An 18,707-nucleotide genomic window follows, 5' to 3' on the forward strand; every position below is an offset into this window, starting at 1 on the left:
TATTGCGTTAAAAAGGAGGGGTGAAGGAGGATGTAGGGTTTCTCAAAAGAGGAACTAGTTTCTGCTTTGGTTCATTCTTCAACTTATGAGTTAAAGGATTATAGTTTATAGATCCAAAGCCAGGAACTATTTCTAACTTTGGATCTATAAACGTAACAAACAACAGTAAATACTTTATTTCTGGTAACCCCCAAGTCTTCCCCCGTCTATCAATTATTTGTTTCTCGCGTCATTGGACGGGATTCGAACAAAGGCCTTTTCCACTCAGCATGGGAGAACGATGATTATCACTGTGCTACTGAGAGAGCTTCCATAAACAGGTACATAATGCATCCGGTAAATCTCATTATTGCGTTGCTTTTCATGTAGAGGGTCCGCAAATTGAGGGATGGCACGGGAGGGATGTACAAGCAGCAACGAAACAAAAAATTCTGAGCTTCGTCTCCACAGTGCTCTTTAACAGCCGTAAAACACTAACCTAAGTTATATTTAACTTACTCTTCATGTCGTGAATGACAATCATTTAAATTTGAGGCGCTACATGCTAAACAGAAATCTTTTTAAGGAACGTAAGCCTACTCCCCTGCCACAGTTACCTCCTCAGTTCTTCATGTAGGCCGGTGACTGTGGGAGGATTCTCCAAGGAATCAACGGTCAACGAATATTTGTAATCCCACCTTTATCGTACTATCTCTGACGTCATTCCAGCTGGTTCTCAACGTATATATATATAGTTCCACTTAACTGAAAGAGGGCGGGGGAGAGACAGAGCAGATTGAAATTTAATTTAATTTTCTTCTTTCTTTAATTTCATTTTCTGAAACTTTTTGAGTTTTATTATTTAAAACTTACTCATAAGGTTATCTCGTTCGAATTATCCTAAAAATTTAGGTTGGGTGCACGTGTAGGTATTATTAGTTGGATATTTTCACTGTTGTACATGAAGCCTTATATATTCCTATGGGACACCTCGTGTATTTCTCCTTCATTCGCTCTAGTTTATATTTAACTTCTTCATTTATTGTTATTCGTTTTAATAAATAATTATTTATTTTATTGTTTTTACATGCTTATACTGGACCTACTGTACTGCAGGTTTTGTTACAATAAAATATGCAGTGTTCAAGTCTGAAAAAAACGCTTTTAATGTTTGTCTCTCCCGACAAACTTCTTACAGGCTTTTCAGAATTTTGTTGCCCTGCAGCATTTATTGTTGCAATTGTTTAAATATTCTGGAGCCCGATGAGGATAACTTCCTTTTTATGCTATGAAGAAAACGTTATCCTCGAATCCCAGAAAGCTCTGATTACAATTTTAGACTACTCGTCTTAGTATCATTATCGGAAAAATGGTGCAATCTTGTGTGACAACCCAAAAAAATAAATAAATATTTTAAAGTAAACTCAAGTCTTTTTTGATAAGAATACCCATTTGTGCTCTTGACCAATCTCTTAGTTCTGCTCTGGAAAGGCAACACGTCCTCAGCTTTTTAACACGTCCTCAGCTTTCCTAAAATGGAGTCTCCAAGCCCATTTTAGGAAAGTATTGGGTCCTTCTATATTCAAGATGCTCTATATATTAAGTGATAACTTGAGTAGATACACCTACCAATAGCGAGTTGTTCCATCTTACTCACAGAACAGCATGGATTCGTCGTTGCATGTTGTCAACGAAGTTTCGAAAGCGTGCTATAGGTTGCTGGCCAACGTTGACTCAATTGCTTTCCACAGTTGTTTCAAACTGTATGGTTGTGGATCTTTACTTTGAAGAGCTCATTTTCAGGCTCATCCCACAGGAATTCAATTGGATTGTGATCTAGTGGCTGTAGTGGACACTGCAAATTCACTTTCATGTTCCTGTAATCAGATTTTTACAGTTCTGACCTTGTAACATCACACATTATTCTGTTGGAAGGACATTAACAGATACATACACTACCACCATGCTGGAATGCACCTGGTCGGAAACAAACTCTGCTGGTACCAATGTGCACCACAAAAGTCCTCTCCACATTAACACCGTCTCTACCAGCCTGAATTTGACTCCTAGTAGCAGGGGTCCATGGACTCATGCTGTCTTTGCCATATTCGGTTTTCTAATCAGCGTGAAACATCAGGAATCGGAGGATTAATCAAGTCAGGCAACTTTTTTCCCATCTTTCACTGATCAGCGTTGGTATTTCTGAGTCCATGTAACCGTTCTTTTTTTGTACTATTATAAACTAGTAAGTTTGCTCACTAACTAAAGAAAGACTTGTCGCTTCTCACCAAGTTTAGAAACAGTTTTCTGAAAACTGTCACCAAATTTAAAGACGATGTTGGGATTTTTTATTTTCAGTTTGACTAAAAATGGCAGCTAGGTATGTCATGCGCCTCTGTCATGTATTACGAATAATGAGATAATATAAAATTGTCCTGTTCGTTAAAATTTTTTAACAGGAGTAAACAGATACACTTTCTCGGAAAACAATGGAGAGGAATATATTACATTCTCTTCGTCCACCTTGAAGTAATATGTAATATTAAGTAAGTAATTATGTATATAAATACGAGTGGGTCCATCTCTACCAGGAATGTTCCTGGTCGGTGCATTCTTCAGAAGAAAAGGCCCGCTCGAAATGATAGCACAGATCCATAACCCTTGAGATTTCAATGGTTTTAAGAATTATAATCATGGTCATACTCCAAATGGCGAAAAACACAGGATTTATGATCCCTCTTCGTAAGTATTCGTAGAGTATCGGATTGCTTCTTAACCGTTTATCACTCTTTCTTCCGTCTATGAACATCAGCTACAAGTTAACTCAAATCGAAGGAATCTCAGAAGTTCGCGTTAAGATGAATGGCAAGGAATCCAGCTATCATCCCTCTCTGAATCTATCCTAGTATTGCTGTTTCTATCGTCTTGACACTTTTATAATTGATTCTGATTTGCGTCCGATCGATCGATTAGTGTTGGGAGGGGGATTCGAATACGTTTGGAGAGAAGAGTGCTGTATATCACACTTATAAGTCGATCTTAGCTGTATATCTTGTATGTCGATCTTAGCTGTATATCACACTTATAAGCACAAAAAACGGAATAAATTTTACGTTCAACTTATATGCCGAGTGTAAATCCTAAACTTGAATTAAAGGCACGTGCTCAGGTCTGGCACAAGAGAAACGAATCAATAATAATATATTTCTAATTTATTACGTATATTTTTACACAAATGTAGATTGTTAATAATCTTTTACAGCCCACGAATTTGTTCATCTCGTGGAATTCGTAGGAATTCATGTTACCCAGTTTACTTTCAGTTCTTGAAAAATTAACTTTCGAGATTGTCAGCAGATGCGTTTTCATATTGAGGCACTATTTATAGAAAAAGCAATGGCTCAGTTACATCATCAAATCATTCCAATTTATATAAATCATAAATAAGAGTGATAAATAGGTTCGACTGATATGAATGTATATGGTGAATATATGATTAAATAAATAAAGAGAAGACAATTCGGGGATGAATAAATTGTTATTTGAAGAACAGATACATTCCATAACAATTTGAAGTTATCTCAGTAGTTAAAAGTAATGTTAGTATCGAGTAAAATCTGCACGGTACTCACAAAAATCACTGTAAAATATTTAAATATTCGTACAACCTAAGTTTGCAGGAAATACGTTAATTTTTAAATAAAATTATCACGATGACTTGGTGGAAAAAATAATGCTGATAAAAGTAATTTGTTCTGTATTTTTATATAGGAATTTTAGAAATCCAACTTTAAAAATTTGTCAATTTGTTCCTACTGCTGTAATACAAGAAAATCACGAAAATATTAATATGTTTCCTTTCTAGAATGATGCAGATGTTTTTATGATAATAAATGTGTGCTGTGAATATTAATATAATTATTTATTATATAGTTTTAACTGTATTATTATTATTATTTAAAGAAGCAGTGTTTGGAATTGCGCTATGTATATAAGTAAAAAAATCAACTATTCTTGTGTACCTAGAATATTTTCTACATACTTTTATGGTTCTCGAGTTTTGTAGAGCAGAAACGTGATCAGCAGGGCCATATTAACATATAAGCGACTTCTGCTAGTAGATCTTAGGCGCGCTAAATGAATACGGTTATTTTAAACTTTATGAAGAGTAGATATTTCTTTGCATCCAGGCTTTTCTAACGCCTGAATATGGCTCTGGTGATAAAATCATTTATCTGTTTTTCTATTTCTAGGTATTTTATAACATCCATTATTCAGCAGATAAAGACTAGTCTGTAATTTAATTTTCATCACATTATCTTAATTTAGTTAGTTTATGAACTCTATCTTACATTTTAAGGAGATGAATTTTAAATTATTTTAAAACTAATTTAGATATATGCATTTATATTATTTGGTTTGAAGAAGTGATTTTACCTAACGATACTTTGCATACTCAAAAGACTAAAAGGTCAAGCCATAGACAAAAAGGCCATTTCTAATTAATTTTTAACCAACACAAAGAGCAATTGGTCATTGGCTTCTGCTGCTTAAAATGCTAAACTCTTCCTGGATGGTAATGTCAAGATGAGAATCACACATAACACGACTGAAAGTTGAGAAAATATACCACTTATTTGTGATGAATTACATGCTCAAATCTGTGGCATGCAGAACTTTCTCGTACATTATAATTAAGTCGGCTTAAAGAGAATGCTGAAAGACAGCGAACGAAGCTCTCCTAATCTACAATCCTATAGTATTTGATATTTCCCAGCTACATTTTTTCCAATAAAATTCTGGAAAAATATATTTCGGAATAACTTTCTCACTTTTATCTTAGTGTGCAGAAATTCTCATAATCTGATGAACTTTCTTGCATTAAAGAATAATATACTTGTATTTATTTATCCACGCTGATGAATCTGGCCTTCGCCGACTTAAATTTTTAATCACGGTACTGCGAATAAAATTTAAAACTAATAGGATATGCTGCAATAACAGAACAAAAAAAATTAATACTTTTTCTGAGAATTTCCATAATTGAGGAGGTTAATTTTTGATATATTGGAAAAAGCGCTATGAAGCATCTTTCCAGCAGTCTCAGTAATACTGTTTATTGGAATCAGAAAGGGAAAAATCAGATGAAGTTATGACGCGTTAAGGGTGGAACGGTTACATAAACCAACGTTGCGTAATAATGGAGAGGGAAGTTTTTCAAGAGTTAAAGTAGCTTTTAAAGTGTTTCTTTTGGGTGTTTTTTCTTTCACTGTATTTTCTCTGCTGTTAATAAAAGTTCTCTCGACTTTGGGAGTCCAGATACGATGCATTCACTGCGTCTCCTTTTCTCTGAAAGGCCCTCTTAAGTGAAGCTGATAATGCCTTCAGTACATAGTAAACGGACTGCAATCTAGTCCACAGGTTTTCACTAGAATTTAGACAAAGGCCATTTTAAATAAAGTAAATCATTCGAAGAACCGTATGCTTAATCTAAACACTAGCTGAACCATCTGCGGCTCAGCTGGGCTTTAAAAATCGCAGATTGATGGGCAACTACTATGTTTTACAGCTGCAATACTAATAGTGCCATTTTAAGATAGCATTTCTGGTTCTATACATGTATTTTAAATAATAAACAATGAATAAAATTATTAGACGAACAGTTCTATAAAAACACGCGTGCAATATCAATTTTAATTTAACCACCATGATTCAGTTTCTGAATCATGGCGGTTAAATTCATGTTTATTTAATTAACAAACATAAAACCGCGATGTCCTATTTTTAACGTATGCATGTATATTAGAAGCAGTAATTGTGATTTAACAATAATTACTATTTTAGCACATCTAGTTATAATTAACACTCATCAATAGATAACTGAGCAACGTTTTGGAAGAAAAACTGCATTTTTTTTAGTAATTATCTCTTTGAAATACAGAAAAATATTCGGGGGCATGTTAGTGGATAGAACCGTCCTAGTGATCCAAAATAAATAAATAATAAACCAGTTATTTATTGAAAACACTCTAAACAGTCACCATTCATATCGATATTATATATGTGAAAATGGAAATCATATTATTATTATATAAGAGCAACCTTTTCTTCCTGCAAACTTAGCTTGTCCTAATATATTTATTAAGTTTTAGTCTCTTTCATGCGATGGATGTAATACTATAGTTATTCAACATTACAAAATTTGTTTCACGTTCGAGAATACACCCCACTCTGATAAACTGCTGGAAGATAAAATGATGTAGAAACAGTTTGGAGAATACTGATTAGCGGAAGACGACAATGAAAATGACATTTCATTTATATAAAGTCGAGTAGAGCACGACAATTTTAAAAATTGTCTCACAAACATTCATCAATAAAAACAGTTATTTCCATTTGGTAATTTCTGTCATTAAGTTAACTCCTGATTAACCTTCTCAATGTTGGCATCACCCAAATACGACATCAGATTCATTTTTCTAGATCTTGCACTTATAACGAAAAGCAAATATGCTATGCTTTCTGGATTCAAAGGCTGATTTCTGATTATATCAAAATGACTGACTGTAGTTCTACAATTTTGCTTATTTGATTTTCTATTAAGTATAACTTGAAAAGGGTCAGAGCGTTGTCTCCCTGAAAGAAATAAAAAGTTAGAATTAGCATAATATTAATTAATATTAGTATATAATAATACTGTAGTTTCTGAGAACTTAATTAATATACACAGCAAAGCATCAGAAAAAAAATATTCTTTATGACGCCAAAGAAAGTCCGATTGGATATTTTAAAGAATCAGCTTTCACTGGATATAAACTTTCAAACCCTTCGCTAAATTTTAACTTTGATAGCAATTGGCACCATCTTTCTTTTATTGCAGAGTATATTTTTTGCCCAAACAATATACAGCGTTTCACTGAATTCTCATCACGTGCTTCCTATGGCAATGAAAGCCTTTCGTTGCCATAACAAGTGGAGACTTATAAAACACAATTTGAAACTGGGACGTGCTTAATTATCAACATGTTATAGTTTTCACATGTGCAAGTTTGTGCATTTTAACATGGAATGCAAACTACTTGGCAACTTTCAAAAATCAGAATTTGCATACTCTTGCCCGTATGAAATAGCACGCATGTTGTGCATGCTTCCATCCCCAGATTTAATTGCGATACATTATCGATTATTTTTTGATTGTACTTTATACAAGTAAGAAAAGTCGCAGAGGGTATATTCGAGTGTATTAGCAGTTTCCGAAGGTTCTGCAGTGACTTGGCCATTCCCGTTTAGGTTTGGAGCGTGTTTAATCTGGTTATCTCCCATTCATTTAGCTTATTCTATTTCAAATAGCTCGGGGTGAGGTGGAACTGGTTATGTGCATGCAAATTTTATCGAATATGTTTTTCTGCTGGCTCTTCCAACATACCAGTTTTTAATTTCTTTAAAATGAGGTTCTCTGGAGTTAGGTGCTTTCAAATCTGCTCCAAATTTAGTTCCCCTCTCATTTAGCTTGTAAACATTTTTCATTCCATCGTGATTTGGGAAATTTTGCCGAGATTTTCATCAAGTGTTTTTATAATATCCGAATTTAACTTTGAAATAGCCGTATACGTTTCCCAGTCTGCTTGGCTTATATTCCATCTAGGATTTCAACGTGTTGGCATGCCTTTGCTAATGCCATGGTGATTACAGGTATAGTTTGATCACTACTGGAAGGATCACCAATCGAGTATTGGAAATAATGTGGGAAGGCATATAGTGAGATCAATTTCGGTGCTGTGTACTAATGGAAGATTTACCATTTAACAAGGTAAAGTCATTCTGATATATCCATTTTGCAATTTGCTGTCTTCTCCTGCCTATACTTGTATTACTCCATTTATAGCCATGTCTGTTGGGTCTCTCATAATAGTGTGGGTATTTAGATTACTACACTTCTTATAGTAATTATTCATTTAGTGTAATATAAATTGTTACGACTGTTATCACAGACTTAACAGCTATGCGTACTGCAACTGCTTCAAGAGTCTGTTCGTGTTTAATGACAATATTTTAAAAGAAATTAGAATATACCAGTATTTCGCACCACCATGGATAGTATTATCTGTTACTGTCTTTACAATACACTTTCTTATTATCGGTAAGTTTCTTGTAAGCAAAGACAGCGGAACATTCTGTGATATCATATCGTATATGCCGTTTGCGTTAGTACAGAATCCTTTGCATTCCGCTGGATTATATTTTTCATTATTTAGTTTTGGAGGAGCTTTCAGTTTGTCTCCTCTGTGCCAATATTTTAGAGAAATATGGTTTACCCGTGTCCATCTTTTTATCCGAGAAAATCTCAAGATTCATCTGATTGTTTGTCGATTCTGTCTCCATCAATTTGGTTTGCTTTTGGCTGATGTCATTACGCTTTTTTTTTTTTTTGAATAAACCCCAATTGAGTCTGGATAATTTGTCCTACTTTCATAGGTCCTAAATGAAACTAATCAAAGCACACCTATTGTTCTGTTACGAAGACTCCATTGATAAAAGATTTGCGTTAAAATGACTCATGCAATTTTGACACTGGCAGAGGATTGCATTCTGAAAGAATGCAATCCTTAAAAAATGCACTACCGTTATTTTTTCCTGATATTCCAGATAAAGCACCTCTCGAAAACTAATGTCCATGATGTAAAAAAAAAAAAAAAATTAGTGTGGGGTAACAATAATCTACTTAGTATACAGAAAAAACGGACTGCAAAAAGAAAGATATACCACCGAGAAATAACTTTACTACAAACGGAAATGTCGCTTCACTGTAATACAAATCAGTAGTGCGGCAAAGCAAATATACTAATATGATTTCAAAAAACCCGTAAGGGCATAAGAAAGGAATGTGCAGTAAAATATTAAAACAAACAATCCGATAATAATTTATCTACACATTACACCACTAATTACGAATGTATTGCCACATTTGGAGCAGGTGGTAATCACTACTGTTGGTAGACAGATGACTAATTAAAGTAGCCTAGTTTGTTGATGGTATCCAGTTTCTATTAAACCTAAGGATAAAGGGTTGGACGAATCGAAACTGTCTGCTCATTTGTCTCTGTTCATGAACGGGTGATTGGACTACCCGGTGGACATTAATTTGTGAAGCTTTCCTGTGTTATTAGATCCCAGCATCAATAACATCGGTTCGCTAAGGATGGTGAAATGCTCTGCTTGCTAGCGGTGCTCACCTACCGCAGTCCTGATTACTATTGTTCTCAGATACATATACTTTCGGTATGTCCATCAACCTTTTATGTTTAGTCAGTGTTGTGGCTTTCTCGCAAAACTTCAGTGGTTTACAATGAAGCAGACCCTCCAGGAACACTTTAGATTTCCTGGAGGGTCTTTTCTGCAACTCGTTGTTAATATACAGGGAAGAAGCCTCTCCAAGAGAGAGGCTGATGCGTTGTATGTCACCAAAGTGTGGCAGAAAAATCGCAAGAGATGGTTGACCTAAACTGCCAAGTGTCTCTCTCTCTCTCTCTCTCTTTTGACGTGACTTTTTCGTTCTAGATTAAGTCCAATATTTTATTTTTCTTGGTTGGTGATTCTAAAATTCTTTTTTTTTTAATTGTAACTAAATTCTCTTTGAAAATTTTCTCTCTAAACCATTTTTATGAAAACAAAATCGCATTAGTATTTCTCTCACATACATACACCAGTGTTGTTGCTTTCCCGTATAACTGTTGTGATATACAGTGAAGCAGCCTCTACAGGAACACTATAGATTTACATGCTACACAACATAACATTGGCTTTTTCGTGTTTTTGTTTAACACCTGTTTTTTTTTTTTTTTTTTTTTTTTAATTAGTTTATTTAGTTTTAGACTAAATGTACTATAGTTTCGGGAAACTTTATACATCAATTATACATCGGGATACATCTTTATATATCGGGAAACATCAATAATTTCTAGTAGCAAGCTGGGATTGTAGTTTTCAGTCATAGAAGTAAAGTCTTTTACCTCTTTTGTCTTTTTCATGGGATCTTATATATCAGTAAATCGATTTTCAAACTCCTGAAAAAGTACCTGTAATAACGAGAGGCAACAATTCTTTGGAAATTGTGTTTTTCCTTTAGCTCGGTACAACATTCAAAGTGCACTAAATTGTCTTTCTCAATTTGGGATTTAAATACAGTAATAACTGATTGTGAAATGATATGATGTCACCATACAAATCAGAAACCAAATTTACTTTTTCCTTGTAGTTTTAAATTAAGATATTTAAAATTACAAGGAGATTGTAGTTTTAAATGACTACGCTTAAGATTTAAATGACTCGAAATGTCTGTAAGAATTGCAAAATCAAACTGCAACTCTATATTTGATAGTTTTATCGGTTTCCCTTTTTATGTCATAAAAATAATCAATTTCATCACGCAGTTTAAAGAAATAACATATAACTAGGAAAGATGGGGGATAAAAGGCAAAGAATTGAATCTATTTTATGATCTTCTTTCAATTGCGAGGTATGGTGAACATGTCTGGCTAGATTGTGCGTTGCAAAAGGCAAATGTTAAGGGAATATTTTCAATTCAACGGACAACGTTGTTACAACTTAGTATGTAGAATTGTGTCAAACGAGGCCTAGAAGATGATAACAGGACAGCTGCTACTGGATCTGATCTTAGTATTCAAATCAATGTGCTTCTATCTGCAGTGTAGACAGCCATACGAGCAGATATCAATTGAAATTCGTTGTGATGATGGTTATAACGAGGAGAGGAAACGATTTTGGACTCTTCTTATTGATCTGTGGCAAAACAGATGGAACAACTTCTTGGTTTGGTTTGGATTTTATTGGCGCATTAGCAACTACGGCTATAATGCGCCATGGAACAACTGCACCAAGGGTTTAATAACCAAAACGTTTCTTCTAAGCATCAAACAGTTTCGGAAGGATATGCCAAGTTGGTTTCAACCAAACCTATATTTAGCGTTCCTGCTTACAGGACACTGGTCCTTCTTTGGAAAATTAAATGATTTAGGTATTTCAGCACGTTCATCGTGTACTTGTGGAGAAAGAGAAGATCGTGTACATCTCCTGTATATGTGCCATGAATACCAGGATCTACGAGAGGAATTGATTAATGAAGACCCAGCGTGCAAATACTGACTTCTGGATGTGAGGCCCTTCTACTGAAGACAAGGGAAGACTTTGGTGCTTTTAAAACTTTTGCTGTACAAGTTTTCAAGAGAAAACAAGTCCTTCTGCAAATGGAGCAAGCGCAATGCTAATAAAATTAGTTATGTAGCTCCACGACACATCCAATTTCTTATGTGAAACGGATGTAGCACATTCCAGTTTTTCGTGACTGAAACTAATACATGTAGAATGTTTCTGTCAGCTGCCACCCTCAAAACGGTAGGGGTGATTCGGCAACAGGAGACACGTTATCGAACTTGATGGAGGTGAGAATTAGCGTCCTCTTCAGCAGGAGGTGAATATTTCTTCCTTAAAACGTGAACCATGCAACAATATATTGAAAACAATTTCCACCATGCCGTGAACAGCTCCTATAACATTTTCTTGAATGATCCTTGCTGGATGAGTAGATCCTCCAGCTAAATTATACTGAAATTGTAATTCCAAGCTGTCCCCAGTTCCTACAACACGATGTCCTAAGGTGAGCTGCTTCATTTGGCAATCTCTAGATTACAGCAAGGCGGTTCTTTTGTGCCGCGAACGACATCTATGTGATGTGGTTCCTGATACTGCAGGCACGAGCTTTGATAGCTTCTAGATAGTTACTAATGATTCAAGAGGACTAGCAAATAGGCCAGTTCATCCCTAGTTAGCCCACATTTCATCACTGAGTGCGCTTTCAAGGCAGAGTATTCGAGGACAGGCTGTGCATTTCATCATTGATTGGTCTTTTAAGTCGGTGTACTCGACGAGTCCATTAGAAACGACAACCTCTAATCAAACATATTTCAATGCTTATGAAAATGATGCATTTGCAACAGATCTGTTTTCATCTTCTGACTACAATGTATTGATGAGAATACTTCCCTGGTCTGATCGCAATTTACTTTGGAGAATACTTCCATGGTGTAGAACTCCAAATGTTCCAAGTATTCAGCTTTCCGGGTTATATTTCATATATTAAAAATACTTTTTTTCTTAGATTGGACATTACATTGAAATTGCATGCACTGACAGCAATATCTCACTAGCTACTTTCCGTACCAGGGACTCCAAATTCGTTTTATATGAACTGCATCGCTTCAATGTCTTATAATGGCGCGGGAACATGAAGTGCAGAACTTCAATATCTTGTAATGGAGCAGGAATTAGTGCTTTAAGTCTGTACATTTCTGTACAGTATTGTGATTAGTGGCGGGGATGCCAGGAAAGCTGGCTGGAACCGCCTAGTGCAATAAATAAATAAAAATAATAACTATACTTTGCCACGACTAAGCCATCTCACTACACTATGTAAAGTTATATTTTCGTATTCAGTTTCAATTTCTGAGAGAAACTGTTGAAACATAGGTGATTAAGGCCATGTGATCTTATAAAATTTACAGTTGAAATAGCCACATTCATAGGTACTGTATGCGTACTTGAGTATTGTATACAGGTCTGGAGGCCTCATTTTAGGAAGGATATGGCGTTACTAGAACGAGTACAGAGAAGGGAAACAAGATTGGTGAGAGGAACTGTAAGATGTCAGTCTTACAAATATAAAGATTTAGAGGTCATGGGAAATTTTTATAATTTGGGAATAATTTAATCTTGGATATGGAACGGAATTTTACTATTTAAGAGAAGCATATATGGGAAGAATACTCGATTTAGAAAATAAGCAATTACAGATGTTCAAACTGAAGAGCAGTCAAATGGAAGATAAATTAACATAAATGTAGATCCGTGAAAGAAAAAGAGGGAACTGACAGTAAACAAAGAAGAGCCGCCCACACTAGGGAAGGAGTGGTCATTAGTGAACGAGCGGAAAAGGGTTACTGGAAACAGGACAATGGGTCGGTGAAATGCAGGTGATTAAGACGCGTTTGATCTATGCGGCATCTGGACATAAGTCCCGATGGGCTAGCGTTTGGGTCGAAAAAGGACCAGGTCACTGTGGCTGCTTTTTGGTCAGTTGTCAACATTTTCGCAAATGTGAAAAGAAGAAAATGGCTATCCTGGGAGACGACGGACGGCAGACATGAAAGGATTGTGCTACCTTGAGAACTAGACGAGAAAATTACGGAACAAGGCTTGGTTTGCACACGGGGCAAAATAATTATGGTAAATTCTTTAATGAATAGAAAGGTCGGAAGATTAGGTGAATTCCTGGGATAGGTAGAGAGGATGAGGAAGGAGGTTCGAACGGTGGAGAAAAAGTTGGGGTCGTCAGGGTGATGAGAGAGAGTGTGAGAAAACATAGAAGTGGCAAGAGTAAGAGGGAATGTGGCTAAAGCAGTTATCGTGGAGAGGGGGGTGGAAGAAAAAGTAAGTCGGGCAGTGCAGAAATGTAGGGAGTGCAAAAAAGGGCCCTAGACAGAAAGGGGAAATAGTTAAGAGTAGAAAAGTAACGGCAAGGCTAAGTATGATAAGCAAAAAGGTTATGAAAGACGGTTAAGTGAACCTGGAAAGGTAACGACCCCTTGGAGAAAGATACATCTGAGTAATCCGGAGTAAAGGAGGAGTTGTGTATTCAAAGCAGGAGAAAGGACGCCAGACCCATGCAGCCAAGAGTTCCGGAAAATTATCTGAAGCAGATTCAGGAGAAAGCAGATGAAGAAAGGCCTTAGAAGATAGCCTAAGATGGAAACTTGAAACCTCCCTGGAGAAGAAGAACCTCCCTGGAGAAGAAGAGAAAAGGATTGAAGTAGGTGAGCAATATATTAAGTACATTAAATTAACAAGGACTGTTAGTGAAATAGTATAGTAATTAATGAAAAGGGAGTAAAGTGAAAGATAAATTATATCTGAGGTAGATATACAAACAGTTTATTATGTTAAAAAGGGTTAGTGTATAATGCAAGGGAAACGAAGGAATGAGTAATAGATGAAATTGATATAACAGGTATAATGTGTTAGAAGGATAGTAAAGATTATAAAAAAGGATTCTGAATGTTTTAAGGTTATAGATAATTAAGTTATATGAGCAACTCTGAATATAGTATTTTTATTGGTGAAGATTTGTTGGTTTATCTGAATGAGTGTTATTGTTATTTGGTTTTTAGGAGCATTAGCAACTAAGGCTATATTGCTCCGGGGATATGCGGTGGTCATTTCCTGACCTTTCCGTATCCTCCGTATTTGGTGGTCACGGGCTCGAACCCCGGTCTAATCAAGAAGCGTGTGTTACGCACTGCTGCTCCTGCCCACCTGGCTACGGAGGCGCCTTACCTGAATGACTAGTAACAAGTAGAGACTTTAGAAAAGTGAAGATTGGTCTACAAGTATATTGTAACAGAGTGGTGAGAACACAAAGCATAATGATGAAAGTAGCATATTTGATTGTTAATATATGAAACAGAATTGTATCCAGGAGTAAATGAAATAAGTATAATGAATGTCCAAGTGTTAGGAGTTAGTTAGGGCAAGAAGAATGAATCAGGTGTTTTCTTTTAATGGTCAACTCAGATTAGCTAGTGAATGGAAACTGTAATTATAATGATATATGCAAGGTATCTCTGAGTCTACTTTGTATATTAGGACTGTATGCTTTTTAATTCAATTGTATATTATGTTGTATATGTGTGTGTAATAAATTTCATGTTTTGTTTTCACTTTGAGTCCTGTTATTCTAAGTAACACACGCCTTGCTTGCCTAGTTAAGAGTTTGCTCTCCCACAATTTGGCGAGAGAATCCTGGTCACTGATTAAGGGGAATCAAAAGAAATTACCCTCAAGATCTTGAGAATCTTCTGTGATATATACAGAGTATAGCAGTCAGGTTGCAAAAGGTGGGCCTTTATAGGTGTGAGGGCACCTAACAAAAATCTTCTGTGAGATAAAACAAGTTGCAGCATCTAGAGACTAGGTACCTGCGAGGTGATCTGATCGAGGTGTATAAGGCCTTGAATGGTTTGAGCAGGCTAAATGCTGACGGGATACTTCTGCTTTCTCAGATTAAGAACCTAAGGGGGAATAGATTCAAATTGAGAAAAGACAGTTGTAGAATAGATGTGCGGAAATTTGCCTTTAGCCAGCGGGTAGTTGATTGCTGGAACAGACTTCCATCTGTTGTGGAAGTTGATAGCTTAAATAAATTTAAGGCTGAACTAGACAATTATTTGGAGTGACCGGATAGGTGAAATGGGAAGGGGTTTTTTTTGGCTGATGCTGTATAAGCTTGTTTTCTTGCATCATATGCCTCACCTAATGCTAATAACATTTTGGAGATCCGAAATCCACAGAGAGCTTCTTGACGCACGCCGACCGGGCTAGCCGAGTGAGTAAAGTACCTGCCCGGCAACCCAACGGTCGCGGGTTCGATTCCCGCCTCGGGCTTGGATCAAAGTACTGCAACAACCTTGGGAGGTGCAATATGGCCACAGAAGCCAATGCGCCAACAACTACCAAATCAAAAAAAAAAAAAAAAAAAAAAAAATCTTGACGCACAATGCAGTGAATATCAATCGGAGTTTCAGCTCCGATATCTATTATTTGCTTGGTTATCCATAAGCCCAAAGCCCAATGTTTTTAACAATCATTTTTGCACCGTCAGTTGCGACTCCTACCACGTTTTTAATGTTTAATCCTAACTTGTCAATAGATTGGCAAAATTTTCCAAAAGATTTTCATCTGTAGTTGTTCCGTGCATACGGATTCCGTATGCACGGAGTGTGAATCGGATTCACACTATGATTCCTACATAGTGTGAATCCGATTGGTTCCGGACTTTTCGAATTCCGTGTACACGGAATTCGAAAAGTCCGGAACCACGCCTTTTTCAGCTGGTGCACCAAGTTTTTTTGGATTCTTCTCAGCATATTGGGATCGACAGCAGCTCAAGCCTTGATAATTCTCTCCCTAAAATGACGAAGATCTCGGATTTTTACATCATGCCCCTGTGCCTTCAGGAATCCACAAAATGCAAAGTTACGGATTAAGGTCAGGTGATCGTGGTGGTCACTCTATTGGTCCTCTCCTCTCAATCCATCGATGAAGAAACATTTCATCGAGCCAAAAAAAAAAAAAAAAAAAAAAATCACACATTTTTACCTCGGTTCCAGACTTTTCGGACATCCTGTAGATCAGCTAAATCTTCAACTGGTACAAAATTATCATGAATTCCACGTATGAAGATAAGGAGTTGGGCTGTGTCATCATCCAGTGCCACACTAAAATATTTCATTTGTTTTATGTTTTCCAGAAGTTGTTCGAACAAATTATTTCCACTATCTTCTACTGTTTGCATAATTGTTTGTCAAGACAAACTAATGTCTTGTATAATTGTATCTTTGTATTAAAATTATAAAAATATGACTTACTTTTGTTTTGTAAAAAAAAAAATCTTTTAAAAAATACCTTACTTTTTCTTTTAAATACGCACCTCAGAAAATTTACAACCTTGTGTTGTGTATTAGGGATTTGTCCCGTTTTTATGGACAAATTTCTTCGCAACTTTTAACCAATTCAACATCACTGAACGGTTTACTTTCAAAAGCGATCAAATTTGCAACGTGATAACTGGCATTTACAGTAGATAAATTTCTTGACTGATACGTTTTCAGTGTGTTTTGTTGTTTTATTAATTCGTTTTGTAAATTAAACACTTCTTTTCGCAGGACTCCTTTATACCGATCATGAGAGTTATGCTTGGAATCAGTGTAGTTTTAAATTATATTCTTTAAAAACTCAGTTTCCTTACACACCAAACACACTACTTTTAGCATTAGTAGAGACATATGATGAAAGCAAGCTTACGCAGCATCTGCCAAAAAAAACCCCTTCCCATTTCACCCATCCATTCGCTCTAAAAGTTTGTCCAGTTCTTCCTTGAATTTATTTAAGCTGTCAACTTCCACAACGACAGATGGAAGTTTGTTCCAGCAATCAATTAACCGCTGGCTAAAGGCAAATTTCTGCACATCTATTCTACAACTGTCTTTCCTCAATTTTAACCAATGCCCCCTCAGGTTCTTAATCTGAGCAAAAGGAAGAATCCCACCAGCATTGAGCCTGCCCAACCCATTCAAGGCCATATACACTTCAATAAGATAATCTCTCAGGTGCCTAGTCTCCATACACTGCAATTTGCAGAACTCAAGCCTTTCTTGGTAAGAGCACCCTTTTGTTTCCCTCACAAATCTTATTGCTTTTCTCTGTACTCGTTATAGCAACTCTACATCCTTCCTAAAAAGAGGCCTTCAGATCTGTACGCAGTACTCAAGGTGTGTTTACTCGTGGTGTTTTTCGTAGTACTCAGTGAAGAAATTGTCTTCAGTCCATCTTTGATTAAAAAGACGACACTCCAAATCGACTTTCCTCTTTCGGAACATTTTTAACATGATTTTTTAATTTAATACAAATTAATAATAATTCAATACAATGAACAAGTTATATTAAAATAGTAGAATTTGACAATATGAAAAGATTGATACGTACATAACCGTATTTAGAGTACACGCACATATGTGATGCAGTCGAGCTTGCATGCCTGTACACGCATTGGTTCGACTCTCTAAAGTGCTGTTTCAGCTCACTTTCCGCGCCGGCCCTAGATTAGCCAGCACTAATTTAGAGATAAAACTTTCATGGAAAATCACCACCTAACGTCATTTCCTAATTATATCAAATTTTCTTCAGTTGGTTCCAACTAAAGAAATTTTAGAGAAGAGAATTATTCGTACATTGCTTCTTAATCGCACTCAAAATTTTGCAACTTCATTATTTTATGGAGTATTTAGCACACTCTCGGTAGATCTGAACAAGTTAAATCTAATACTAGAAGTGACCCAAAGGAATTGGGTTAGTTGTGTTCGTAGTATTGATATACTACCAACTCCTATTTTATCGTCTATGCTATTATCATATGATGTTGAAATTCTTCAAGAGTAATTGAAATCCACGTTATACCCAAAAATAGACACCAATGCCGCTAGTAGCGCACACCTCGCCTCAAGTCCGAAGCGAACGAGGATCTTTAATCACCTCACACAACAGAAAAATGGAGTTTTAGTACATGGTAAGTTGTTCAATGGATTCACACAAACAAGTGCATCTTGGTCTAATGCAGATTTTGGTCGCAGAAGGCGCAACTTCGGTTGAATTTTTGTCGTATACATATTCTTTATGATGGTCATAATCCGTGGTATCCAATGGTTTACAAGACGTGCATAGAATACTAATACCATCGTCACTTGACTGCACACTTAATGCGACCAAGTAAAACGCGTGTGCCATTACCAATGCAACATTTTTAAAATAAATCTGAAGTGTCACAACAGTCGTGAAGGTTAAACCTGGTGTATCAAATAATTTTGTAATGCTTTGTTAAAAGTGGCACATCTTTCTGCAAATGGAAAAATCTTGATGCCTGGATGGATGCCTTAATGTTTTCAACTTACCAGAACAATGTAAGGTATGTGCTTACAAGATATTAGGTATTATTAGCGGGTAACATCCAACTGTAAATGTCCTAGCGTATATTAGAACAAATTAGTGGAAACAACATATATTTTTTGCACCAGTTTTACAGACACACTCTTGAGAACTGAATA

At 36.0% G+C, this 18,707-nt stretch overlaps 1 protein-coding gene across 3 annotated transcripts in view; it reads right to left on the reverse strand.

The window, feature by feature from the left end:
- Window positions 1–6,197: 6,197 nt before the first annotated feature.
- Window positions 6,198–18,707, reverse strand: part of LOC150091271 (uncharacterized) — a 100,456-nt gene continuing 87,946 nt past the window's right edge. For all 3 annotated transcript variants that reach the window (XR_016547540.1, XM_090383034.1, XM_090383029.1), the window contains one exon: window positions 6,198–6,615. The gene's annotated coding sequence lies outside the window, so the exon portion shown is untranslated. The remainder of the gene's footprint in view (window positions 6,616–18,707) is intronic.

This window comes from Mastigoproctus giganteus, chromosome 1 (assembly GCF_048544385.1).
Source record: "Mastigoproctus giganteus isolate SK-2022 chromosome 1, ASM4854438v1, whole genome shotgun sequence".
NCBI lineage: Eukaryota > Metazoa > Arthropoda > Arachnida > Uropygi > Thelyphonidae > Mastigoproctus > Mastigoproctus giganteus.